Source organism: Podarcis tiliguerta (genome assembly GCF_965153285.1).
Source record: "Podarcis tiliguerta genome assembly, chromosome: 2".
Lineage (NCBI taxonomy): Eukaryota > Metazoa > Chordata > Lepidosauria > Squamata > Lacertidae > Podarcis > Podarcis tiliguerta.
Genome location: NC_139535.1, coordinates 53179853 through 53207051, shown reverse-complemented (window position 1 = coordinate 53207051; position 27199 = coordinate 53179853). Strand labels below are relative to the sequence as shown.

The following is a 27199-nucleotide window of genomic DNA, read 5'->3' as shown; positions in this document are numbered from 1 at the left end:
GGTTGCGGCACTCATCTCACTTTATTGGCCGAGGGAGCCGGCGTACAGCTTCTGGGTCATGTGGCCAGCATGACTAAGCTGCTTCTGGCAAACCAGAGCAGGGCACAGAAACACCGTTTAGCTTCCCGCCGGAGCGGTACCTATTTATCTACTTGCACTTTGATGTGCTACCGAACTGCTAGGTTGGCAGGAGCAGGGACCATGCAACGGGAGCTCACTCCAGGGATTTGAACCACCAACCTTCTAATCTGCAAGTCCTAGGCTCTGTGGTTTCACCCACAGCACCACCCGCATCCCTTGTTGCCTATAAGACTCTGTTAAATTGTTGCCTATGGGCAGCACCAGATTTTGTGTGGTGCTGGTAGCTCTCCCGCACAGGGGGCCAAACTGAGAAGGTGCAAAATTGAGAAGATCCATTTGGGGGCATATTACAGAAGATCAACAAGGTCCGCTCTGCTGTGGGGGTACATGAAGTTATCTGTGTGAATAAGGATATAGGTCAAGAGAAGAAAGTGAGGAATAAACAAACATGGAGGAAACGGGAAGTTCCTATATCCTTTCCATCTTCAACATATTGTGCATATTATTATTATTATTATTATTATTATTATTTAAATGACCACGACAAACATGCACATCAGCATGGGGAAGTTTGTGATGTTGTCATGTCATTTGGCTATGCTACATAGGTTATGCTACGTTTGGACTAATCAGCACACAGGTCTGTTATATGGGGAGAGATTCTCCAAGCTCCACTTATCTATCTTGAGTTGGTCCTGACCTTGGCTGTGTGTTTTGCTCAGAGAAGAAGACAGGAGACTTTCACACCGGAACAGGCTACCCACAGCCTAAACAACACACAGGAGCCAAGACAGCAAGAGGGTGAAGTGCTGGGAAGTGTTTACATCTCCCTGCTCCAGAGAGTATGACCTCACTAACTATTCTAAATACGGGAGATAAGGCACTGCTGCTGTTGCTCACCCTTCTCTCAGATAAAATAAGCTGGTGCATGAGGCACCAGAGCATTTCTTGAAGGGTACAGGAATACTAGACCAAAATGCTGCTTTAAATAATTGTTCATAATGGAAACGACAAACAGGTTGGCTATCAAGAGTTTCCCCCACCCACTCGTCCACATTTTCCTCAAGTGCTGTCAGCTTCCATGAGCTTTTCAATGCTGCCACAAGTGCCCAAACAATAATAAAAAAAGCTTCCATATAAGAACATCCCTCCGGGCTGCTTGCCAAAGGCAACCAATGACAGGGCCTGCAAGGAAGGATGACCCAACAAACCACTAACATGACTGACTGCCAGCATGTGGATTTGATGACCATCACCGCTGTGAAGGAAACCCATCCCCCAGGCAGGCTGCCAAGCTGAAGAACAGGCTCAGCTGCTTAGAAAAGGGCTCATTTATTTTGTTCACAAATGTGCTCTTAAACTATGGGTTTTTATGAAGTGAATGTAAGCTGCCTTGAGAATTTCCTGCTGAAAGGTAGGATACACAACTGAAATTAAGTAAAGATAAACATCTTGCCCGCTGTGTCTCTGGCGTTACATCCGCACCACATTTAAAACACATGGCTTCCCCCCAAGAATCCTGGAAACCAGCTTGCCCCTTACCAAGCTACAATTCCCAGCACCCTTAACAAACTACAGCTCCCATTACTACCAAGACTAATGATAGCGGATAATAGTTACGTATTTTGTTCCTACAACTGTATTGTGTGGAAAGCCGTTATTACTCCTGTTTTACAAGTAGGAAATAAATACTGAAGTATAACAATGGGATGAAGGCTACTCCAGTGGGCTCTTCTTTCCTTCCCAGAGCAGATGTAAATCCTATAAGCTATCTTTATTCATCTCCTAAAAGAGATTGATCAGAAGGGAGTTTCAGTCTCGAGGACCAGTTGCCACTTAAGTTTTTTGCAGAGCACTGCCGGTGGAAAACAGAGTTCGTGCTGTTTATGTTTATCATGCCAGAAAGCATAAAATCAGTGTTAAGTACGATTGCTTCCCAATGGACAGGGATGCTTCCAGATGAGAGCCTCACATCACAAATGGTTCATTCAGTTCTGATTTCGCTGTATGTACAATTGGCATATTAGCTTTCAACACATTTCTGTGTTTCAGTCTTGGATATTCATTGTTATTCCGCTGACTGCTGTCCACACCAGTGGGAGGAGCCTGACGGAATGTGTTCAGAGGTGTGGGGGGGGGGCGTCTCCTACTCCTCACTCACTCCTCTTTTGTCCTTCACTGCCTTTTTCTGGGCCACGCATGTATGCAGATATTTCTGTACTAGTGCATACACTTATTTATTTATTTATATATATATATATATATATATAAGGAAGTGCACAAAAGTGCAAGAGCAGATGTTACCAAATGTACTTATGTTTCCCATGCTTTCAGGGAGGCAATATTAGTTTTTTTCTTTTTTAAAAAAAAATAAATATTAATACTGCAGTTTTGCACAAAGGTGATATTTTTCCCAAGGCTTGCCCAAAAATAATAAAGAGGCCTTGCACAACATCTTGGTATTTTCAATTTAACGAAAATTAAGTCCCACTGTACGTACTGCAGTCCTACTCCCTGAAGTAATCCCCCATGCATACCTTACCAAGGACTTGTGAGAGCAGCTCTTTCTGACCAGGTTGCTAAAGTTCAAACATGCCTCTAGAACACAGCAGTTGGTGAAAATAAGGATATTCATGTATTTTGGACTCCTGGAAACAAATGGCTAGGTGTACTCCTAGGTGAGCCCTTGGAAGCAGGGGAGTGGCCTTAGAGCCAACCACCAAAATGTCACAATACATGTGACAACCCCCCCCCCCGTGCTAATAAGCTTCCACGCTAGCAGTGACTGCAAATGTATAACAAGCTTGTTTTTACTCATCAGATTTTCCATGGTAAGAGGAAATTCCAGATTAAATATATAAAAAGTAGGGGCCAGCATTTGATCATTCATTACAGTGTTGTTTGGATGATGAAAAAAATCTTACATGCACGAGCAGCACTGATTTCACAATAAACATCCATCTGGAAGCACCTTAGATATGGGAGTCTCTCTTTTGAAATCCCAGAATAACATTACTTTCCTTCTTCCACAGCTTTATCTCAAACAGCTGAGAAAGTCACTTTTGCTGTTTACAGAGAGAAGTCTAAAGTTTGATATTTAAGAGCTGAGAAGAGCCTTCTCAGTGGTGCCCTCTCCTCAGTTTATGGAATCTCTACCAAGAGAGGCTTGCCCGGTGTCTATGCTGTTGTTATTAATCACTTTAAAAACAAAAAAACAAACTCAAGACTACTTTTTTTTTAAAAAAGCATATAGCGATGGCCTTTTTTGTGCCAGGCAAAGACGTCAGGAGAAATTCAACATCACCCTGTTACAAACGTCTCATCAGTGCAAACATTTCTGCTTGCCCAACAGAACAATCTCCCCTTTTCTACCCCCCCCACAGTGTTCTGGGGTTTCTCCCAACTCCCCCCAAAAAGGGGAGCAGTAGAGTGGAAGTCCTAGTTCAGGCTTCTGCAGTTAGTTGAATCTGGCCCTTCTGTTATTCCAAGCAGTGCCATAACTACAGGGGAGGCTGCTGGGTTTTTTGCCCCCGGCAAAGCCTCCAGAGGGTCATCACTGAGGCTCCCAGCCTCTCTCTGTGTGTATACAAATGTGGGGGGGGGGGTGTCCCAAACTGGGTCTTTGACCCGGTTAAACTAAAGCCTAGTTTCACTCCTGCTTCCAGGTCTTTTTAACATTATTTTATCACTCTTTCATTCTGAATTAACATTATGTCAGACTGATATGGATCTTTTGCCTGCTTTTATTGCGATTGTGTTGCTCTCAGCTCTACTTTTTTACGTCTTATTAGCTGTCTATTTGACTAGATTTTGAGCGTAGCTGTAGGGTTTTTAAAAATCTATGCTGTTTCTAAATTTAATTATGATATGTTCACTGTGTTTTTGCCTTTTATAATCTGCTTGGAAATTTTATTGCCCAGAGGACCTATGATTAATAGGATGTAAATAATAAATACAAATACACATGAATAATACAAATAAACAGTGACATCATCAGCTGAGCTGGCTGTATAATATGCTCTTGCGCCACCACATTATGGATGTTGGCTGAAGTGAGGCCAGTGCAGAGGTTGCCTGGTGTCCTCTTGGCTCTGCTGATAACAGGCAGAAAGGTGGAGAGCACAAAGCACCAGTTGCCTGAAGCTGGACAGCACTTGCTATTCTTGGCAGCACTGGCTGGAAAATTGGAAGCTTCAAAAGAATTTTGTTTTCATTTGTTTGGGAGGCAGCCAAGCATCTGGGAGGCAGCTGAGGAGGAAGAGTGTAAGTGGAGGGAAACCTGTGCAGTTTATTATTTATCTATCAGATATGAATCTCATACTGGCTTTCTCCAGGTGTTGCAATCTATCTCTTCCTATCTCTTGGCCTGGAGCTTCAAGGTGTGCTTGTGCTGTCTCCTGTACCTCAAAACATCTCCCTTTCTCTCTTTTCCTTTTTTGGGGCATCTAGTGACCTGCACACTGCATCAGTTCCCACCTGTACATACCTGTAGATGCAGCAACCCTCCCAACCATTCTAATTATTATTTACAGTATTTACAATATTACATAGAGGATAAGTCTGTCAATGGCTACTAGCCTCCACATTGTGCCTCCACCACAGGAGGCATCAATGCTTCTGAATACCAGATTCTGGGAACCACGGGAGGGAAATTGCTTGTGTTCTGGTACTGCTTGCTGGTTTCCCACAAGCATCTGGTTGGCCACTGTGAGAACAAGCAGTCCATAAAGGACTGCTGCTGCTGCTGCTGCTGCTGCCCAGGACTCCCTGCTGGGAGCCTGAAGGCCACTGCCCTGCCTCTCTCCACCTGGCTTGGGCTGGGGCCTGGCAGGCTCCATAAAGGACAGCTGCTGCTGCTGCTTGACAGAGAGGGCTACTTTTTAAAATTGCTTTTATTTTTAACCTATGTCATTTTAAATTGTAATTGATATTAAAGTTGTATTTTTAGCTTTAGATTTTATGATTTCTGTGGAAATTGTTTTCTGTTTGGTTGTGTACCTTTTGATGTGTTTTAGTTTTTTTTAATGTCTTTTGTTATATTAGTAATTATGTAAATCTTGTCATGTTATAAGCCGCCTTGGGCATTGTTTTAACTATGGAAAGGCGGTATACAAATAAAATGGTGATGATGATGATGATGATGATGATGATGGACTGGACGGGTCACTGGCCTGATCCAGCAGGCCATTCTTATATTCTTCATAATCATTATCCAATGAACTCTGGTCAGTATATAATATATGCCCCCTTTATACCTCAATGCAACCCTATTAACCTTTGTGGTAGGTTAAGTTGAGAAAGTGTCTGGCCAAAAGCCACCCAGTGAGTTTCATGACTGTGCAGAGAACTGAACCTAGGTTTCCAGAGCCCAACAGTCTCTAGCCACTACACCACTACCCTCGGTCATTCTTCCCTCATTTCTACTGCCACGGCTTACTGGTGTTAAAAAAAAAAAAAAAAGCTGTACTCCCAACCCACTACAATAATACCTACTTTACTTTATTCATACCTGATAGCTCTTTTTTATGTCAGCTGTTCTTGTGTTGGGAATGTCACATGATTCATGTGCTCTCGCCAAGGCTGCTAGCATAGGATATAGCTATAAATAAAGGAAACCCACTCGTGCCACAATAAATCTGCCAGTGTTTATGGTATCACAAAATTCTCTGTTGGTTTTGCTGCTTGCCAGGTTTCTAATACTGAGTTTTTGTAAACTTGGCAATTCTGGCAGAGTCGTTTTGACATCTCGCTTTAATCAGTGAAGAATTTTGTACATTAACATTTCACCCATAAACTTGGACTGCGTCTGTTTCTTTATCCTGCTCACTGTGTAGCCTTTTCTAATTTGTAGCTGAATTTAAACACCATTCTGAAGCACACCTTCAAATTATACTGATTGTGCTCAAGCCTGATTAAGTTCATTGTCGCCATAATTAGGATTTGTGAAGAGTTGTGCAACAAAATAAAAATTATACATATATAAAGCTAAGATTCTATGCAGAGTTAGCTAGGAGCAAGTCCTACTCAGTTTAGATACTCTTACTTCTGAGTAAGCCTGCACACAATTTGGCTCCATATTGTGCAATTTACAGACTGTGAAAGAATGCATAATTTCTATCCAGTGCAGTATTACAGAAATCCCATGAATGTGTTTATTACCAGATTTTATGAGAATAGTTTGCTTTCTGCTGCACCAATTAACTGCTTTCTTAACATAGGCCTGTTTCGCACATAACACTAAGCTGTAGTTTGTTTAACAAACCATGAATTAACTATGAACTGTCCCACAATCAAATAAACCATAGTTTGTTTCTCTAAGGCTTTAACTCCTCTTGCCTCATGCTTTTGTACCTTGATGAGTGACTGGGGTGGGACAGCCAAACACATCAGGGTTAATGAAGGTTGCCAGGTGTACACATGTTGGCAAGCCATAGTTAAACAAAGCAAGATTCATAAGCCAACAATACATCATGCCTTCAGTTCAAAGTTTGTTGGCAATTCACATACTATAGCCACTGGGCGGGGTTTTGGACAAACAAACAAACAAACTGTGGTTAAATTAACCACAGCCCGGAGCTATACAGACTAGATTTGAGAGTCTTAACTTTTCTGCTGATGCAACTAGCCCATTTTAAAACATGCTAGTAGCTGGAGCCCCTTTTGAGCAGAGGCAGTTTTAATTTCATGAGGCAACTTTTCACTGCTTGAAAAGTTCCCAGTAAGCAACGTTTGTTTGCTTATATAAAGGACAGACAAAAGGAAGCACTTATTCACAAAATGATTGTGGTTTTCACTGCCAGAAGATGTAGTGATGTCCAGTAGCTTAGATGGCTTTAGAAGTGGAGTAGACAGACTCATGCTGTATATCAGTGACCACTAGTCTTGATGATGGTAATATGCTACCTCCTGTTTCATCCGTTACTGAGGATAGGGATGCAGCAACAACAGCAACAAAACATTTGAGCAATCTGATCATATTTTTCTTTAAATAAAACAGATGTAAATTGAGTATCTGTAATGCTGCTATCTGGATTGGTTTTCTCATGGATTAAACATTACTCATGTCAGAATGAATTGCAGTTGAGGAAGGCACTTAAGTATGCATAGTTGCCAGGTCTTCCTTTGGCAAAATTCTTGACTTCATCAGGTCTTTAAATTCCTACCATAGGTTTGATTTCAAACGAAGCACAATTTGCAACAACAACTGTTTCTTCCAACGTCAGTGAGAACTATGGAGGTTATGTCAACTGAAAGCCCCTGTCTTTCTTTGTGGTAGCTCCTACCCTTTGGAATGCTCTGCAATACCCACCCTTGGTTATTTTGGAGGTACCAGCCACAGGGGGCACCTGACATTTGTTAAAAACACAACCATTTCCCCCATTAGTTCTAGTTCCAGTCCGCCTATATTTTTGATGACACCTGTGGCATTCCTTTTTAATATAAGATGACTTCAATGTCTTTCTCTATGTTGTACACAGCTTTGGGAGTTTTCTGTGGTAAGCTGTATACAAGTTTTTTCTAAATAAATAGATAAAGGCTGCACTCCTATTCACATTTATTCATAAAATTCATTGGGTCATGCATAAGTTTTGGCTGCATGTGAGATAAAGCTATGTTGCAACCCATCACAAGTCTTTAGGGTAGGTCTTTAGGAAAGGCCAACTATCATTGTTTTTATATGTTTACAACTAAGACTTGCAATAAAATGCTGCAATGTAATCTCATCTCCAAGCATGAACCTGCCAGCCATGCTCTCCTCCAGGAGGCCATTCCATTCTCTCCCTCCCTGCTCCATTTTCTATTTTTATTTTCCAATTGACATCCGTCAATCAACATTTTTGGTTACTGAGCATGCCTAGTAACCAGGGAATATTTTTTGTTTTTTGTTTAAATGTGCTTCTACAAACCCCCAAGTACAAGCTGATGCCTTCCTCATTTCTCAGTGGCCCTGTTTTCACTCCATTTCTATCGGTACTCACCACCCGAGTTGACTATTACAGGGAGTTCTCATTACACAGTTAGCAGGCTCGAGTTAGGCATTTTACAAGGCAATATGACCTGCAACTTTGACTATAGATGCCAAATGACATGCTTGAATCTGTGGTGTCTGCCATAGTCATAAGACCCCTTCCGTGTCAAAATCACATGTAGAGTCATCTGGGAATTGCATATGCATCTATTTTATTAAAAACACACACCCCAAAGTCACAACTATCTGCTGCTTCCCAATGCATATGTACTGCATATGTACGCATTACAGCAGATGCATGGTTTTTAATGCGTCCCCCCCCCCCATGTCTCACTGCTGAAGGGGTAGTCAACAGAAACAAAAGGTGACACTAAAGAATTGCATGGCTTTGTTAACTCCTTATGCATTGGAGAGTACCTTCTCTCTCTCTCTCTCTCTCTCTCATATACCACCCTACATGAAAGAGGATAGCTGGAAACACTATATAATAGTGTGTTATACATACTCACATCTGTATATATAGAGTATATACACTCACTCACTATATATAGAGTATATGTAGAGATCCTACAGAAATATAGACACACACACCGCCCAATAATTCATTAATAAACAAACAAACCAGCATACACTCTATAGCCCTCTTGATTCCCAGCAGCTGGGAAAGACTTCAGTTTTTAAAGTGCAATACATTAAAGTTGCATTCTGGTAGCTGAGCAAAGGAAAGCCACAGGCCCTTGGGGGGAATCGCCAGCCAGTAACCTGTTCTACAAGATGCTGGGAGTGGGGGAAGTGAGCAACCCCGCTGTCCGAGAAAGAGTGGGAGGCAGAGAGAATGCCTTACAGTAAGAGCTGGCTGCGCTAGCAGCCATGAACTTTCCCAGAACCCCATGCTAAAGACTGCGCCTCTGTTAGCAGACTGCAAGGTCATAAAGGGCCTTGCAGCCTGTTCCACCCGGCTTGCTCTTGCAAAGGAGGCCCAAGAATGGACAATAGAAATAGCAAATACTGGGGTCATGGAGCTGTAGCAAAAGGAGGCCCTTCTGGGAGCAATATTGCTTGGGTGTGTGCACCTCCTCCAGCCCCCGCTGCCAGCAGTGGAGCATAGGGACAGGTGTGAGACAGGAGCTTAGGATCACAAGGGGGGGTGGCGGTATAAAAACGGCCTGACCAAAAAACAAAACAAAACCCTAAGGGGTAACATCCCAACCACAGAAGCTGGAAGAGCTGAACACTCCCCAGGTGCCCTGTGTGTCCCATCCCTCCTCCATGGTGCCTCCACAAGCTTCATTTGGCTGGTGTATGGCGTGCCTGTATTAAATATTCATACTGATTTAACATTTGTGTTTTTATTGCTGCTTTTATTTCTTATAATACATGTTTTATTGCAGTACGGTTTGAATTCTAAATACCTCCTCTTCTTTTTTTGCAAGCCCTTGAAGAAGGAAGCTTCTTCAAGGGCTTGCAAAAGCATGAGGTTTGCACGGGGGTCAAAGCATTCAGGGTCGCAGACAACTCAGTTCGACTCAAGAGTAGACCCATTGGCATTAATGAACCTCAGTCCTGTCCGTTAATATCAATGGGTCCACTCTGGAGTAGGCCTAGCATAGGCTACAACCCCAACTCATGGAAGGGCTGGCTAACTTCACTTGGAGAGCAGTGAAGTTACTGCCAGTATCATGGCCGGCTCTATCCACCAAAAGAGTGAGTGTCCTTCCGGTTTTCCGGGGCCCGCTCCCGTGGAGAGGGGCGACAGGCAATCCCACGCGGTTGTGGAGAGCAAAGCGGGTGGGCGCGGGCACGTGGCCGAGGGCGGCGGCTGACCCTTCCCCGCTTCTCCCACTCGCGGCTGCTGCTGCTTCTTGGGCTTCTGCTGGGCGTGGGCCCCGCGCTCCGCTCCTGCCTTTCTCCTCTGCTGGCTCCCGGCATTGATCGACGCCCCACCCAGGGAGTCTTCAACTCTTGACGCCTGCGGGAGCCACTTCGGATCCGCCGCTCGAGCCAGCTCCACCCCTTTGGGTTGACTCGCCGGCGCTGCGGGTTGGAGAGAGTTAGAGAGGGGAGGAGAAGCCGGGCAGCCCCTCGCTCCTCAGCCAGCCACGGGAGAGGGAGACACCAGCCGCAGGCAACGGACACCCCGTGGGGGACTGCGAGGATCTGACCCCCAGAATTTAGCCGGATCTTACCCTCCATCGGTACTGGCGGCGAGACTCCGGAGAGGCGCTTCCCCCTCCCCAGTACCCGGCTCGGAGCGCCCCCCTTCGGCGGCAGCGGCGGCAAGGAAAGAGAGGGTCGTCCCGAGCTGGAGAAGCAGGTGAGTTTCGCTGCGTTTTCCCTTCCGCGCCGTCTGTGGTTGGAGATGTGTCGCTAGACTAGAGCGCCCTTGCAACTTTGCAGGCGGGTTCGGGCTGATCCGGGCCAAGCTTGAGCGAGGACTTTCCTGTGTTGTGACATTAGATTGCGCTTCGCGGAAGATCTTCGCTGCAGCCCCCTAGTCCTCATGGAGGAGAAGCGGAGGCGAGAAAGGCAGTTGTTCCCACAAGTTGCTTGCCAGGAAATGTTTAGTTTGCAGGAATCGTACACACACACAGTGTGTACTGCACCTCGTTTGACCCTCTTTCTGCCCTTGGCAGGCATCGCTAGGTCACAGCAGAATCACACCACACTCTGATGAACTCTTTAATGATCATCTCGATGGCACAGGCAAAGGGGTGGTGATAAAGGATGCCCCCGTTTGGTTTTGGTAAGGTAGTGTATGCAGAAGACTCTGACTCCTTAGAAGAGTCTAAGGAATATATGAGACCCGGAAGAGAGTTCAGCTCTTGTAAACTGATTATGAATCTACACAGTTGTGAACTGGAAGAAAGGTTAAGGTCATTCATTGTCCTCGCCTTTACACCCAGACAAAACATTTCCAACATGTAAGGTTTGAAGGAGCTGGCATTAAAACAAGGGCTCTTGAATTTTGTAGCCCTGAAAGGGGGACAGTAGAAGGTACAACTAGAAAGCCATATTCCCTGCAAATTAATGCATTACTTCTGAAAGAGCAGTAGGGATTTTTTTGGGTATCCACTGTGGCTGAGAGAAAGAGGACCAGGTCTCCTCCTGCTGGTGACTCACCACCAGCCATTGGCTACCATCACATGGAAGAAAAGATGGAAAAGGCAAAGTTGAACACTCTCTATTCTCGTGCAATCAGTCTCTGACTGCAGCTCTAAATGTGCACTAAGTTCTTAGAAGCCTTTTTTTAGGAGAATGACTGTATATTTCTGGAGTCAGCACTTCTCTCTGCAAAGCCACTGGAGCCAGCCTCAGTGGAAGGAGGCCAGACCCCTGCGGGAGAAGACGGGCATATTATTTTGGGAAGGGGGTTTGGAGGGATATAGAATTTGCTTCCTTCCTCTCCTTGTGTTAGCATTATATTTAATTTTCTGTATCATTATAAACTCGGAAGACCTGGCATTAGAAACTGATGTGGCATTGCTGGGTCAAAATCAATTACAGTTGTTATTATAGTAGCTTTCCTGGGTTATAACTTTCATATGTGATTGGTGCATAGAGCTACTGGGAAAAGACAGATATGTTGAGTCTGAGGGGCGTTTGAGTCGGGACCCACCCTATTCCTGCAAGTTGTTTTAACTTTTTAAAATACTGAATTTTAAATTATTATAACCCACCCTGGGACCACCTAGTGAAGGGCTAGTAATAAATGTAATAATAAATATGTAAATAAACAAACAAACCATCTAGTGCAACATTCTTCTGAACCAGATCATCTTCATAGAAACTTAGAATTGTAGAAGTGGAAGGGACACGAAGGATCATCTAGTCCAACGCCCTGCAATTCAGCAATTTCATCAAATATGAAATTCAGAACATCCTCATGAGATGGCTTGTCTGAGCCTTTGTAATTGGTTCCATTGTCAAAACTGCTCCCAATGGTGCTCCTCTGGGGGCTGCTAGTGGGGGGCGCAACACACACACCTTTTTTTTACCTGCTATTTGTGCAAGTCTGGTCTATCAGAAAACATGTATCTCGTTTTTTTTAATGGCTGCATGCACAGGCAAACAAATACCTGTAGTCATGCACACAGCGGACTTCAGGTTTCTAGAAATTAGGGAATGTGAGGAAGTACTAATCGAAGGGATAGCAGCACACAGTGCAACTATATCCCACCAAGCACTGCCCACTAGTGTGGATGGGGAACATTGATTCAATTGAAAATGTGTGGGCAGATGTGCACAAATGTGCACATGAAAGAATCAGATCTGTCTGGCCTATATGCACTCTGGTGCATACACAGCCTGAGAGCTCTTAAGTATTTGAAGAGTGCTACCATGACACACACACACACACACACTGTCACCCCTCAGTCTTTTCTTCTCGATGCTAAATGTACCTGGTTCCTTCAACTTTTCCATCTAGGACTTATTTTTTCATACCACTGACTCTCTTCACTGCCCTCCTTTGAACCCATTCCAGTTTGCCTATATTCTTCTTAGAAATGGACACAGTACTCCAGGTGAGGTCTTATTCTTGCAGGTGAGGTCCTACTAGTGCAGAATGTAACAGAAATATTACATCTTGTGACTTGGAGGCTATAGCTCTGTTAATGCAGTCACCTTAGTCTCTATTTGCAACTGCATACATGTTCAGCTCCTGGAATCAGCTACAATTCTGAGATCTTTTTCATATATGCTACTGCTGAGCCAAGTATCTCCCGTTCAGTACCTCTGGAATTGGGTTTAGGGTTGCTGTCGTTTCTGCCCAAATGCAGAACATCTCATTTGTCTCTGTTGATCTTTGCTTTGTTAGTTTTGGTTTCCTGTGTGTTTGGATTTTTTTTTTTCAATTTTCTGTGCATTTTAAATTTATACCCTTATGAATTAAACAGCTAAAGGATCTACTCATGTTTAATTTCAGCTAGTATAAAAAGGCTAAGCATGGGTTTAGGCTGCTTGCATCAAGATTTCTTCATGCACTAGCAAACTCCAGTTCAGTCTCCTTATGCCTAATATGGGCAAGTTCATGGGGTCCACAGGGTGCTCCTTTATAATGCAGAGCATTGCATAACAGAAGCTGAGTCGGTGCTGCATAGTTTGTTCTGCTCCCAAGATTTGCTGCAGGGCACCTCCTTTTTATCTGTGGAGAGGATGGAGGCGGGAGCATTGCCTTACCAGCTGACTTGTGTTCTCCTTGTCACCCAGTCCATGTACAGTAATAAACTTTTAGAGGCTTCAAGCAGTTTCTCTGGCTTTGCTCCCTTCCCTGGCAGTATCATAGCATCGAGTCTTTTAAAACAGCAGTGTGTAGATTTCAAACTGAGTTGCAGAGAAAATAAATCTCTCTTCCCATTAGTGATGGTGATTTGAAAAGAAGCATCACTGATAGAAATGTAAGCCCTGGCACTATAGGGCTGCTTCGCGTGGCATGTTAAACAAAACCTTGGTTTAGCAGGACTATGCAAGCTTGCAGGATTTGGGGGAGGAACTCATAGGTGCTTTGCTGCTCCCTGCGTTGAGCAGGGCTAAGAGGTGGGAAACTTGCAGCCGCCTAGAGGATCTAGCTGGCCCATGAGGCCATTTCCCCCAAACCATGTCCATGTGCCCATCAGATTATGTCACTGGGTGATGCCAGCTGATTGGTGGGGCATGGCTCAATTCTGCTGGATGCTGCAGACCCCTGCAGCCAGCAGAATTGAACCCTTCACTCACCAGCTGCTGGACACTGCGTTTTGAGAGTGCTCCCTGAGAGGACTGCACTGGCAAAGCAGACTCTTGTTCCATCCATGCTGCTCAGGTGGGTGTCATGATGTCATATGATTGACAGTTGGCCAGCAGGGGTGATGGGAATTAGAGATCAGACCCACCAGGCCAAAAACATTGTGGCTTAGCCATGAGGACCAGGAAAATGCAAAACTGCAGCAAGCTGCTCTGCAGGAGCCTATAGGGTCTTGCTAAGCCAAGGTTTGGCTCACAGTGTCCTATGAACCAGGCCAATGCAGTGGTGAACCTCAGGGTTTCAAATTTCAATGCTGCCTTGTGTGGTGCCAAAATTTGGCACCCTTGACCTCTTGCTTTCCATTCTACATCATAGTTGTAGCGACCCCTGCTGACCCCCCCAAGGCTCTGTGCCCAGAGTGGCTGAACAGGTCGTGTTCCCCTAAATTTGCCTTTGACTATAACTTTGGAGGGGTCGTTCTGTTATCAGCATAAGATCTGCCAATTAGGACATGTTGAATTTGTCAGAATATTACTGGGAATGATACCAAAGTTCTGTCTTTCTACAGACCTCAGGAATGTCACAGAAAGGTCCAAGGAAGGGCAAATCACAGTAGTCTGAAAGCTGGAGTTGCTTATGCATGCAACTGTGTCTTATTTTTGGTACAGAAGAGACGTAGCTGTAGTAGATATTTTGGCCTTCAGGGTTCAGAAAATATGTCAGCCTACCCTATTCCAAGAACATCTTCCAGTCAAAGTCTTGTAAATATGAAGAAAACACACTATTCCTAGAATGTTGCACTGTGTCTGTCTGTCTGAAATAGTTGTACTGCTTAGCAGTCACAATTCCCTTCTCTAGACCAGGGATGGAGAATCTGTAGTGCTAGTTCAGCAACATCTGGTTTAGAGAAGGGAATTCCAGCAACACCTGGAGAGTCCGAGGTTCCCCATCCTTCCTTCAGAGGCAGTGATAAACAGGGACATAGACTGTGTCCAAATTTTTTGCCATCATGATAAATAGAATGCCTCTAGAGGGCAGTGATGGATGTCAGAAACATGACTAAACAGCTGCCAATAGGGGACATGGCTGTTATGGATGTGTACAGCTAAGCCAGCAAAAGAGATGGCCACCCTTGTTCTAGCTGCAGTAAAAGAAGAGGAAGAGAGGAACATGTGTAGGAAGGGAAAATTTGTATGACAGGCCTGGGCTTCACTGAATTTCACATCAAAGAAACAAAGAAAGCTACATACAGGTTACTGGAGAAGAAGGGTGGAGCATAATTCCACAGAATCATAGAATTGTAGGGTTGCAGGGTGCACCAAGAGTCATCTAGTTTAACCCCCTGCAATGCAATGCAATGCAATGCAAGCTGGATCCATTGTCAGGGACTGGCAGGGCTCTGGTGAGTGTGCGGCAGAGGTAAGGAGGCTGGAGGCTGACCCAGCAAAGGGCATCAGCAATTTATGGGGTTTTGTGCCACCCACCAAGGCAGGAGCCAGGGCTGGAGGAACAGGAAGAGTCTGAGTAGTCAAGAGATGGAGGATGAGGCACAGGACATGTTAGAAGCAGAGGCTGAAGTTACAGGGAACTAGGCAGAGGACCATCTCAGTAGTGGCAGTCACCCTGTGGAACGCCCTCCCATAAGATGTCAAGGAGTTAACAACTATGTGACTTTTAGAAGACCTCTGAAGGCAGCCCTGTTTAGGGAAGTTTTTAATGTTTGATGTTTTACTATGGTTTTATAGTTCGCTGGAAGCCTAGTCAGATGGGCAGGGTATTACTACTGCTAATAATGAGTGGAATGACGCTGACTGTTAAGGCTAACACCAACGTTTCTCAGGGGTCTTATCCTTCCTGCTTACTTTCTTTCACCAGCAAATGAATTCAGTTCAAGTAGGGAAGTAAATATTATTAGTTATTTTCTCCTTCTGTAAAACCGATTTGTTATTGTCAGAGCCATGCTAAAATCATCAATATTCTGTGTCAAGAGAACCCACATTCTCTCCACTAAGAAAAAGCAAACTGTGCAATTTATAAAAATTAGGCAGATTTTTGCCTATTTTATAAAAGGGAGTGAAATGGTGTCATGTATGACCTAGTTCATGTTCTTGCATTGGGGGGTGGACTTGATGATGCTCAGGATCCCTTCCAACTCTACAATTCTATGATTCCATATGTCCTGACGCTATCATAAGGCACTATACAAGCTTATTCAAAAGCAAACCCCACTTCATTCATGGGAGCTCTGTTCAGTATGCTCTGGATTGCAGCCTTAGCCACAGATCTGGCTCATGGTGTTTCCCCACATAATGTATTACTTTCAAGTTTTTATCTGCAGCTCTGCAGAGCTGCTGCAAAGTGGCCAAGAGAAATGGGCTGTGAAGTTCCTGGTTCATTAGCAACTTACAGCCAGCTTGCTAACTTGCTTATTCTGTTAATGGAAAGATGTGGAATTGGGTACCTAAGAAGAACTTGCACCAAATGGTGTATGTATATTGAGCTCTGCAATACGTTTGATCTGAGTTGTGATTCATTGTGCCAAATTTCCAAATCAAACGGAGGAGTCTTGCAGTTTGGTCTCTACTGGGTTAATGTTTTTGAGCACATAAACATGTTTTGCCTGCCCTCATACTGTAAGGCAGAGGTGGGTTGACTTGTATGGTTTATGCTGTTGTTGTTGTTGTTGTTGTTGTTTAATTAGAATTGCCATGGTCCTCCAGTATGTCTAAAGTTTACAAAGCAATATGGTGTCATCAGGTGCTCTCAACTGCTGCAAAGGAGTCACTAATTGTAACACCAAACCCCTTCTCCCTTGTTCCCTGCTGCGGCCACTAGCATCCTTTGCATACCTGCTTATGCATGTAAGTCCACCTAGCTTTTTTGCAAGAATCCCAGCAGCCACTGAAAAATGCCCAGTGATCCTGCCCCAGTTATAAGAAGCATTCTAACTGGTCTTCCAGACTGATAATAGGAGTCTATTGCTTTGGACTCTTCCCTGGAATAATTACGCATGCCTTCCCATTTCAAGGGCAGCTGCCTTTTGCAGCCCAGTGAATATGGGGATTCTCACTACAAAGCAAAAAGAGGTGCCCCCTTGCCCAGCGGCACAGAGTGGCGTGCCCCCCCTTCTTGCTCTGCTTCTATTTTGCTGCAGTGCAGTGACTTTAATATGTTCTAATTAGGCATCTGCTGGGAGGGAAGACTGGCTCCTCCAGCAATCACTGCAACAAAGCCCTTCCCTGCTGGGGTGGTGAGAATGCTCTGTTTGGAAAAGTTTTGGCTTTGGCTAGGACTCCAAGGAATTCTTGCTCATAGGAAAGACATGGTTCACTTCCAGGCCCCAGAAATCCAGTCTGGGCAATCCTACCTGAGTGTGCAAGTCTTTGGAGAGCCCACTGCATATTCTCCAAGACAATCTCCCCAACAGCAGTTTCAGCAGGAGCTGCGGCCAGATCCTATTTTAATACAACCCCCCACCCCAGGTAAACCATAGTAGAACAAACAACTTTGTGAGGGGATGGAGCTTTTTTCTTTTCTTTTCCACTTTCTCTTATGCAACTTAACCAACTCCCTGGAAAGGGAGCTCTGTGATGTCACCTGATGTCTGAGCAGTGTTCACTAGCTGACCCACCAACCACGGAGCAGTCACCAGAAAATCGCCCTCCCTGCCTTACAGCTGGGCTCAAACGACATCTCCATAATTGCTTTAGGAAGCTGGCATCACTTAATTGCCAGAGATGCAGGGGAATAATTGCAGAAGACAAATGGGCTCAGAGGTGGCCGTGTCTTGATGAAAAGAACAGGCTGGGGAAGATTCATTCAGGGAAAATGTTAAAAAAGGATTGAAGTAAATAGAAAGACATGGGAAAAAGCAGGGAAGGGGCAGAATTCACTCTCTTTGCTGGGAGCTTGGCTGGCAGCCTTGCTTTTCACATAGGGAGGAAAGCACTGTAGTTTTGCTTTTGGCTTTTACACAGTGGATTACATTAACCTTGGAGACATCTATGCAATCCCAATGACTGGGCTTGGCCTAAGAAGAGAGCTAAGCTGGACCTTGTCTATGGATTGTGCCCAAATGTTGTGCTGATGAGTCATATGTTCAAGTCAAAGACCTAACAGCAACAACACATTTGCAACCTTTCAATCAATAAGGGCCTAGAAAAGATATAGCCCAAGGATGGGAAATCTGTGACCCTCCTGGTGTTGTTGGACTACAGCTCCCATCATGCTTCTGACCAGTGGCCATGCTGGCTGGGGCCAGTGGGAGCTGGAATCCAACAACATCTGGAAGACCACTGGCTTCCCACCCCTGATGTAGCCAATGCTTTCAGAGCAATAATTCAGATACCAGCTACCAAGACTCTAGACAAGCAGCTTCCTTTGGCTTTGATCAACTAGGAAACCCTGATCATCTACTGCGGGGCTCAGAGCAAGGCAGGGGGAAGACAGGGCACTCTCTATAGGTGTCCTATTAACACTCATAGGTCAATAGCAGAGCACATGCCTTGCACATAGTAGGCTCAGTGATGTGAAATCATCAACTACCACAAAGCAAGAAAGATCCCTGTCAAGACTCTGAGAGAATCATAGAATCATAGAATAGAATCATAGAATCATAGAATCATAGAATCATAGAGTTGGAAGAGACCACAAGGGCCATCAAGTCCAACCCCCTGCCAAGCAGGAAACACCATCAGAGCACTCCTGACATATGGTTGTCAAGCCTCTGCTTAAAGACCTCCAAAGAAGGAGACTCCACCACACTCCTTGGCAGCAAATTCCACTGTCGAACAGCTCTTACTGTCAGGAAGTTCTTCCTAATGTTTAGGTGGAATCTTCTTTCTTGTAGTTTGGATCCATTGCTCCGTGTCCGCTTCTCTGGAGCAGCAGAAAACAACCTTTCTCCCTCCTCTATGTGACATCCTTTTATATATTTGAACATGGCTATCATATCCCCCCTTAACCTCCTCTTCTCCAGGCTCAACATGCCCAGCTCCCTTAGCCGTTCCTCATAAGGCATCGTTTCCAGGCCTTTGACCATTTTGGTTGCCCTCCTCTGGACACGTTCCAGTTTGTCAGTGTCCTTCTTGAACTGTGGTGCCCAGAGACTGGTTTCCAGACACGTCAGTAATCAAGAGTTTGTGGAATATGTCTAGCTCCTAATTGTACTGTTGACTCGGAACAACAGCAACTCTCCAGGGATTCAGGCAGCCTCTTCTAGCCCTTCCTAAAGACACCAGGGGTTGAACCCAGGATCTTCTGCATGTAAAGAGGATGCACTACCACTGAGCATTGGTCCTTTCCCAAAGCACTTGGGGGCTTGAGCAAACCAATTATCTCCACTCCAACCCCAGTTTCCTTAACTGTTCCCCCCTTCAGCTGACACACCACCATCTTTATGAGATGGAAGCTTACTTGTTCTGGTCACTTTGGTGGTTGGGATTTTAAATTCCAGTTACCTTTTAATGTAAGGTAAGTCCTCCAAGTATGTAGAAAGTACCGTCTTAGCTTGGAGTTGCCTCATTTCTCTCCAAATCTGGTGGGCACCCAATCACCAAAGTTTGCTCTTAGACAGAATTATGGCATTATTGGACTAGACTGACCATTGGTCTGACCAGGGGTGGTGTAAGATCTCACCCAAAATTTTTCATGTGCGTTCTTGACAATTTGCACTCAAGAGGGCATCAGGGCAGTTATACACGATCAAACTTTCAACACTGTTTGCATGTGCAATAGGTTTGGGACAGATGTGCTGCTTCATTTCCAATCAGAGTATGTCCTATAACTTGCTGCTGAAATCCTGTAACTTTCTATACCTCAAATGTTATTGGGTTGCTGTTGTTTTGTCCCACTCCTGTTGCGCTGTAGAGCAAGAGTGCCCTTCCAAAAAACCAAAACATATAGTAACTTGGGGGAAGCATTGCAGAACAACAAATAATGTGAAATGATGTGCAGATGGTTCAGCACAACCGCTAAAGCAATTTTACTGCATCCATGTCATGTTGCAGAATATGCCCACAAAAGACAAACACCAGTCTAGAGGGATGCTAGGTCTTAGGGATTAGTTTATTCTTGAAGGGGAAGACTGCAGGTGGCTCTCAGGAGTCAAGGGAGAACAGCCTTTTCTTGCTTCTTTAGCAGCCAGCCGTTCCACCCAAAGTGCTGCCTCTGACCTTTGTATGGCTCTGTCAAAGCAGTGTGTGAAAGAGGCCAGGATATTAATTTCATTTACTGGCTTCCTATTGTTTGCTTTTCTCTTTGTCACTGTACGCTTCCCACCCAACCCTCCTCCCTACATTTGGCATTCTTTTCCTTGCTCTCTTGCACTCTTCTCTTCTTTTCTCCTTTTAAAGGCCTCTTAATTTGTTTCTCTGCTTGCCTTCCTGCCTTAAATGTTCCTCCGCTTTATTTGTACACATAGATGCACACAGGCGGAAAATTCCATTAACTTGTAACAGTGATTTTCTGCTTTTCAAAGGAGCAGTGCTTCTTTATGCATAATGTATCATCCATGCACATTATGCCATTCTGGGCCCTAGCCTGACCCCTAGACTCCTCCCATGAAGTCCCAACACCATCCATAGCCCAAGGGAAGCCCAAGAAGTGCTGCTGCTCCCAGCACTGATCAGAAAGATCTTAGCATTCAGGTGGGAACCTGACCAGGCCTGTCACCAGAGGCTGCCCTGGAAGAAACCTTGAGGTGGGTCTCCAATAACTGCAGCGGAAGAGCCCCCTTCTGAGTCAGCAGGAGAGGCTGAAGTGCCTCCCAGAAATCCCAGGCGCCTACCCAGAGAAGGAGAATGTGTGCCTGAAAGCCCCAAATATTGGAACTACTTGTGAGTAATGGTCTACCGTACTTGACAGTAACCCCTTCTCTTCCTGGAGAGCAGGGTTAAGCACTTGCAGTTGGTCCTGGGTGGGGTCTAGGAGGCCAGGCTGTGTCAGCCAGGCATCCCCAAACTTGGCCCTCCAGCTGTTTTGGGACTACAGTTCCCATGATCCCTGACCACTAGTCCTGTTAGTGAGACATGATGGGAGTTGTAGTCCCAAAACAGCTGGAGGGCCAAGTTTGGGGGTGCCTGGTGTAAGCCCTTAGGTGACTGGCATGTCTTTTGGTTCTCAGGTTCATGAGGAGCATCTTGCTTGTTTCTGCTTGAGGGCCCTTGTGTGGAACAGTCAGGGGGCCATATGCCAGTGGCCGGTGAGGCTCAAAGCAAAAGTGGGCAGTGAAATGGTTATGACTCTTACCTACTGTAAGGCTACATTCTAGCTATGCCAAATTCTGTGGTTTCTCCACTATATGTCTATATGTCTACTTACCTCCATCCAGGTGGGCAAGAGACATTATCACAGCCCAGGGGCATCTTCCAACCACATGAAAGCTCTTGCGGAGGGCTCAGAGCAGGACCCATAGGAAGGGGCTGACCCTAGCGAGGGGCATGGTTTAGGGAGAGAATTCCAGGGCCTGCGTGACCACATTTCGCTCCTGGGCCTGAGGTTCCCCATCACTGATGTTATCTGTTCCGCTCTACCATTCAATGACCTCCTGTGCTGCTAACCTCTGGATTTCTTCTTGAAGACCCTGTTTGCTGGATTGCATTTGCCTCTGGTCTGCTTCAATGTGCTTTGAGCCCATTTACACCTGGGCTCTCCTTATTGAATTCCCTTTGATCCTGACCTGTTCTGTTGTGTTTCTCACATTAGTCTGCTGTTGACCTGATTGTGGTTTACACCAGCCGATGCCCCAAAACTGTGTCCTGACCTGGTTGGAGCAGGACACCTTGTCATCTCTGTTGTCTGGCATTTCCCCCCAGTCAAGACTAGGATTGTCAAGCTTCAGGGAGGGCTGTCTAATTACCTGTGCTAGGTGTAGTTTATTTTAAACCACTACGATAATATTCTATTTTGTGGGATTCCTTTCTCCTGGAGGCTCACCAGAATCCTAGACTGACCAACTGTTAAATTTTTGGAAGTAGTGTCAGAACTTGCTGCTTCAGGAAGTATTTTGTGGCTAGCTTTAAGTGGGCGTCGGGTAAATGTGTGGGTTTAAAGCAAACCTTTAGTTCTATGTGTTGAGTAGCACAGGAAGCTGGCAGCAGGGGCGGCAACAGCATTTCTTTGTTTACACTATTTAAATGCTAACCAATAACGTAAGTTCTCTAGGCAGCTTCCCATAACAATTACAGCAAGTAAGTATTAAACAGGGACGCGGGTGGCGCTGTGGGTAAAAGCCTCAGCACCTAGGGCTTGCCAATCGAAAGGTTGGCGGTTCGAATCCCCGTGGCGGGGTGCGCTCCCGTTGTTTGGTCCCAGCGCCTGCCAACCTAGCAGTTCGAAAGCACTCCCGGGTGCAAGTAGATAAATAGGGACCGCTTACTTGCGGGAAGGTAAACGGTGTTTCCGTGTGCGGCTCTGGCTCGCCAGAGCAGCGATGTCACGCTGGCCACGTGACCCGGAAGTGTCTCCGGACAGCGCTGGCCCTCGGCCTCTTGAGTGAGATGGGCGCACAACCCTAGAGTCTGTCAAGACTGGCCCGTATGGGCAGGGGTACCTTTACCTTTACCTTTAAGTATTAAACAAGATTATAAATGCATGAAAAAGAAAACATCGGGAAATCAAATCAGTGCAACAAAGCTCAGAGCATACTAAAATGTCACAAATCTTTTAGACGCCAAGAATATCCCAAGCATTCTATTTTGTCATGTACGATCTAGTTGAGATTTCTACACTGCTGGGGGTTGAACTAGATGACCCTTGGGGTCCCTTCCAACTCTACAATTCTATGACCTAAAAACCCCTAAAAGGTTTTAAGATTGGAAAACCTAGGAAATATTGTTAAAGTCTTTGCCTGGTACTAAAAGGACCATAATATACATAGGTGCCAGGCAAGCCTCTCTAGGGAGGGCATTCCACAGTGGGTGTGCCACCACTGAAAAGGTGCTATCCTTTGTACCTGCCAAACCTCATTTGGTGGGTGCTGCTGAAGAAGAGTCGCAGATGATCTCAAAGTCCAGGCAGGTCTAGATTGGAGGAGATGATCCTTCAGGTAACACGGCTAGTTGAAGGCCATTTTAGAATCCCACTTTCTTGCTTTTATATACAGTGGTACCTTGGGTTAAGAACTTAATTCGTTCTGGAGGTCCGTTCTTAACCTGAAACTGTTCTTAACCTGAGGTACCACTTTAGCTAATGGGGCCTTCTGCTGCTGCCACGCTGCCGCCGCCGCACAATTTCTGTTCTCATCCTGAAGCAAAGTTCTTAACCCGAGGTACTATTTCTGGGTTAGCGGAGTCTGTAACCTGAGGTGTCTCTAACCCGAGGTACCACTGTACTAGGCTACCAAGCTTTCTTCACCATGGACCACTTGAAAACTGCTGAAGGTCTTGGTAGATTTTTCTGCCTGTTGTAGCAATTGTAATGCCTTGTGCTAGGTGCTGTATGGTTTTTAACTGTATTTTTACAGACAAGTTGCAGACCACCTGAACAAATCTTGCAGACCACTTGTGGTCCATGGACCACAGTTCAGAAACCCCTGCACTAGGCAAAACTGAGGCTGTCTATCGCAAAACCCTCCTCTCGGCTTTACATCATAGTTGAATTATCCCTAAACGTGTTAGACGTATATTGAACGGCACATTATACTTGTATTATTCTGTAACTACCACACATTAGCATGATATTTAATTCCTGCAGTCAGCTCAGCCATTCCAAAAGTATTTATGAAAACATTCCTCTTCCCAACCCACGCATTGCATTATAGGACTATCCACTTCTGTGACAGTGACAATGCAGAGCGACTGAATCTGCATAATCTCTTAATATTCTCAGATCAGAAACAGTTGCTGCAAAGGGAGATACTAGATACAGAATAAGCCACAGAAACATCTCCCAGTGAGGCTTATTTCTCCCAGTCTATTGATATGCAGAATGCATGGAGCTGCCAAGGTCTGGCAAATGGAGATGTTGGAGGTGGATGGGTGAGGGGTCTGTGCTAAGCATTGCCTTTTGGTATCTGCTAGAGAGGGAAAGGAGATCCTTACAGGCTGCTGTACCATCTGTACAGTGAGACCATCTGTACAGTGAGAAGTAGGTGGCAGGAATGCCGGCCTTGTGGTGCGCCTTTAGATTGCAGCTCTGAAACAATTTGTTCCAGCACTGGACCTACAATAGCCTCAGAGTTTACTAGAGCTTTTCCCAGCTCAGAACACAGACAGCTCTAGTGCACATAAAATCACAGGAAGAAATGACAGACACGAGTGCAATGAAGAGCTGGTACAGGTTCAGAGAGCTTCCCTCTGCAGATGGAACAAATATGGAGGAGCTGAAGAAGGTGTGGCGTCCAAAGTCAGTCACTGATGAAACCCTTCAGCAGTACATACACACACATAGGATATATTGACATGCCCCCATAGGAAGCCACCTAACATCAGCTCAGGCTATTTGTTCATCTAGCTCAGTATTGTCAGCTCTGATAAGAAGCAGCTATCTAAAGCCTCAGACTTTAGTCTTCCCTGATCCCTTAAAAAAAATAAAATGTGGTGCCAGCAGTTGAACCTGTGATCCATGAAGAACATGGGTGCTCCATCACTATAGTCTCTCCCAGGAGGTGGAATAAGGAACAACAGCAGCAGAATGTTTCCTGCAGGCCCAAGGTAGGCTGCCTCTGAGGCTTCTGAACTTCAGAAGGAAAGCATTAATGACCATTATGGCTCTGCTCTGCCTTCAGCGTCAGTGGCAGTGATGCTTCTGAATACCAGAGCCTTGGGTCCTGCTTTCTGGTTTCCACAGGCATCTGGGTGGCCAATGTGAGAACAGGATGCTGAACTAGATGGGCCATTGATCAGGCTGCTGTAATGTTCTTTGGTATATCTTGGTAGGATGAAGAAGGAATTAGGCATTTGGGAAAACAAGACTGAAGTCATGATAGGATGTAGAAGAGGAGTGTGCATTGGTTTGTGTGTCTGGGCGGAAGGACACTAGGCAGATAGGAGCAAAAGGAGAGGACAGCTATTTGAAAACTCTTGTGACTTGTAGCTTATACACTTAGAAGGTTTCCTGCTTCTGTAATGTCTAGCTATATTTGGGGGCAGAGTGATTCCTCCTAATACATTAAGATAGATGTGGAGCAATTGCAGTTTATTTGTATCTGGTTTTGTTTTCATATTTATTTATTTGGCTGTTTGCGTCCAGGTCTACCCCACCCCTATCGATGGTAAGGGAAGAGGTATCCTGGGCTACCAGTTGCAAAGAGCATCCCTGCTCATCTCTATTCTTCCTATTTAAGAGCAACCTAATCAAGATTTTTAGCATTATTATTTTCATACTTCTTTTTTCATAGAGTTGGAAGGAACCCTAGGGGCCATCTAGTCCAACCCTCTGCAATGCAATCTGATTAATAGAAGGGAACCACACCAGTTTTTAACATGCGAAATGAAAGCAGCATAATTTTGTTTAAGGCATAAAATGCCCCAAGGGTTCTTCTGCTTCTGAGTTAGGATGCTCTATTTTGATGGATGATGCAGTTGTAATCATCCAAGTTGCATCTGCTTGAGGTGAGGCGAAATGAAGGGAAAAGATGGGGAGATGCACCAAAGTTAGCCTCAAATGTGAATAACAGCCCCTGAGATACTTTGACCTTGGTTGTCATGCCAACAGATAGCTCTTCTTCGCTGAAAAGCCATATTCACCCTTAGGGATGGGTGGAGAGTTGAGTAGGTTTTTTGTCTAGGTTTATGAGCTGCTCATCACAATAGGTTGCCAGAGCCCTTTGTGTGAAGCTCAAATGCTTGGGCATCAAGTGTCTTGGAGGAGTTGATGCCCTTCAGAGCAGCTTGCCCTGAATAGTTTCTCCACCCCCTCTAAACTTTCAACTGGGGCAGAATGTTAATGGCCCAATCCCTCCAGCTGGAAGCAGGTTAACAAAAGCAGCCAGTAACTTTCGCCTTCCCCAAAACTGAGGTACAGATTCTGGTGGAGGGGGTGGGGGAGACTCCTTGGTCAAAGGATTGGACAGTTCATTGATCCCAAATAAAGACCCAAGCTGGGTCAATTGCCCTCTTTGCAAACACAAAAAAGTTTATTATTTAGTAAGAAACGAATAGGTGTTTGGTTGCTTAGATTATTGATTGATTGATTGATTGACTGAGTTTATATACAGTTAGATGCCGTTAAGTAGACATTCAGACTGTCACAGTTTCAGCAGGATTCAGTTACATGTTGGAAAATCCAGGCTGCACAATTGCAATTGATTGGGAGATCTTGCATAACACAACTCATTTCCTCTAAAGACCTGGTTTATTTGTTTTTGTAGCAATTGGGAAATCTTGCACAACACAACATGTTTCCCCTAAAGACCTGGTTTATTTGTTTTTGTAGCAATAAAGAAAGTGACAGGGAAATGCACTGGGAAGTGTGGGATAACGCTTGCTTGATGCAACATCATTTAACCTTGCAGCAAACTAATCAGGATGAATGTTACATAAACACGTCATCTGGAAGTGCCCATAATCTCATTTATACGCCTGGGTGTCATAGTTTGCTGGAATATGAGATGTTGTTTCCTTTTGTTAGCAAAAACAAATCATAGTTGTTCATAGCATCTCCTTATCTGAATCATACTCTTTTCCTCTCAGGACAATATGCCTCTTTACCACAGTGGAAGCCCAACTGTCCTGTAGTTTTGCCTCACCCTTCTCTCCTCTCTCCGCACCCAGAGAAAAGCTGAATGGAGCATTTCATTCTTCATTCCTGCTTTGTCACCACATCCACTGTTGTTTGGGATGAGGAATGGTTTTCTTGCTCCCTTCCCCCTTTCATATAGAATCTGTACACAGAACCCTTTTATGCAGTATTGATGGGACTGCATGGGATGCTGAGCTGGCCGATGATCTTCCCACCCTTTCAGAGGCCATCAGGGGACATCTATGAACACAACGTTAAATGTCTGTAGTTTCTGAAAGTAAAAGAAAAATCAAAGACGACATGGCTGGTGCTAAGCAAATGCACAACAGATTCCCAAAGCCACAAGTATGAGGTCACTTCTTTATATGGTGTGACTGTATTACAGTAGAAGCTGCTCTTCCTAGTCCCCTGTTGCCAACCCTAATGAGCTATAAGGAAGACTTAAGGCTGCAGCCCTAAACAGGTCTACTCAGGAGTAGGTCCCGTTCAGTTCAATGGGGCTTACCCCCAGGTAAGAGGGTTTAGGATTTAGCACTTGTTGTTTAGTGCGCTGCAGCCATTTATTGGACCACACTTCCAATCTCATTAGTGTTTGACTGGAGGCTGTGACCCTGTACTCACTTATCTTGGAGTAAACCACATGGAACTCAAGAGAGACATTCTTCAGAGTGGTGTCATTCATTAACCTCAAAGCAGGTGTAATGCAGGTATCAGTTTAGAATGTAGGACTTAAAGGCCCATTCACA

General features: G+C 45.0%; 1 protein-coding gene across 2 annotated transcripts in view; it reads left to right on the top strand.

Moving 5' to 3' along the window:
- Nucleotides 1-27199, top strand: part of SEMA3B (semaphorin 3B) — a 69203-nt gene that overhangs the window by 5842 nt on the left and 36162 nt on the right. Inside the window, exon 1 of one of the 2 annotated variants that reach the window (XM_083429414.1) lies at nt 9419-10364. The exons of the other annotated variant lie outside the window; for it this stretch is intronic. The gene's annotated coding sequence lies outside the window, so the exon portion shown is untranslated. Of the gene's footprint in view, nt 1-9418; nt 10365-27199 lie in introns of those variants that run through there. 2 annotated transcript variants of the gene reach the window in all.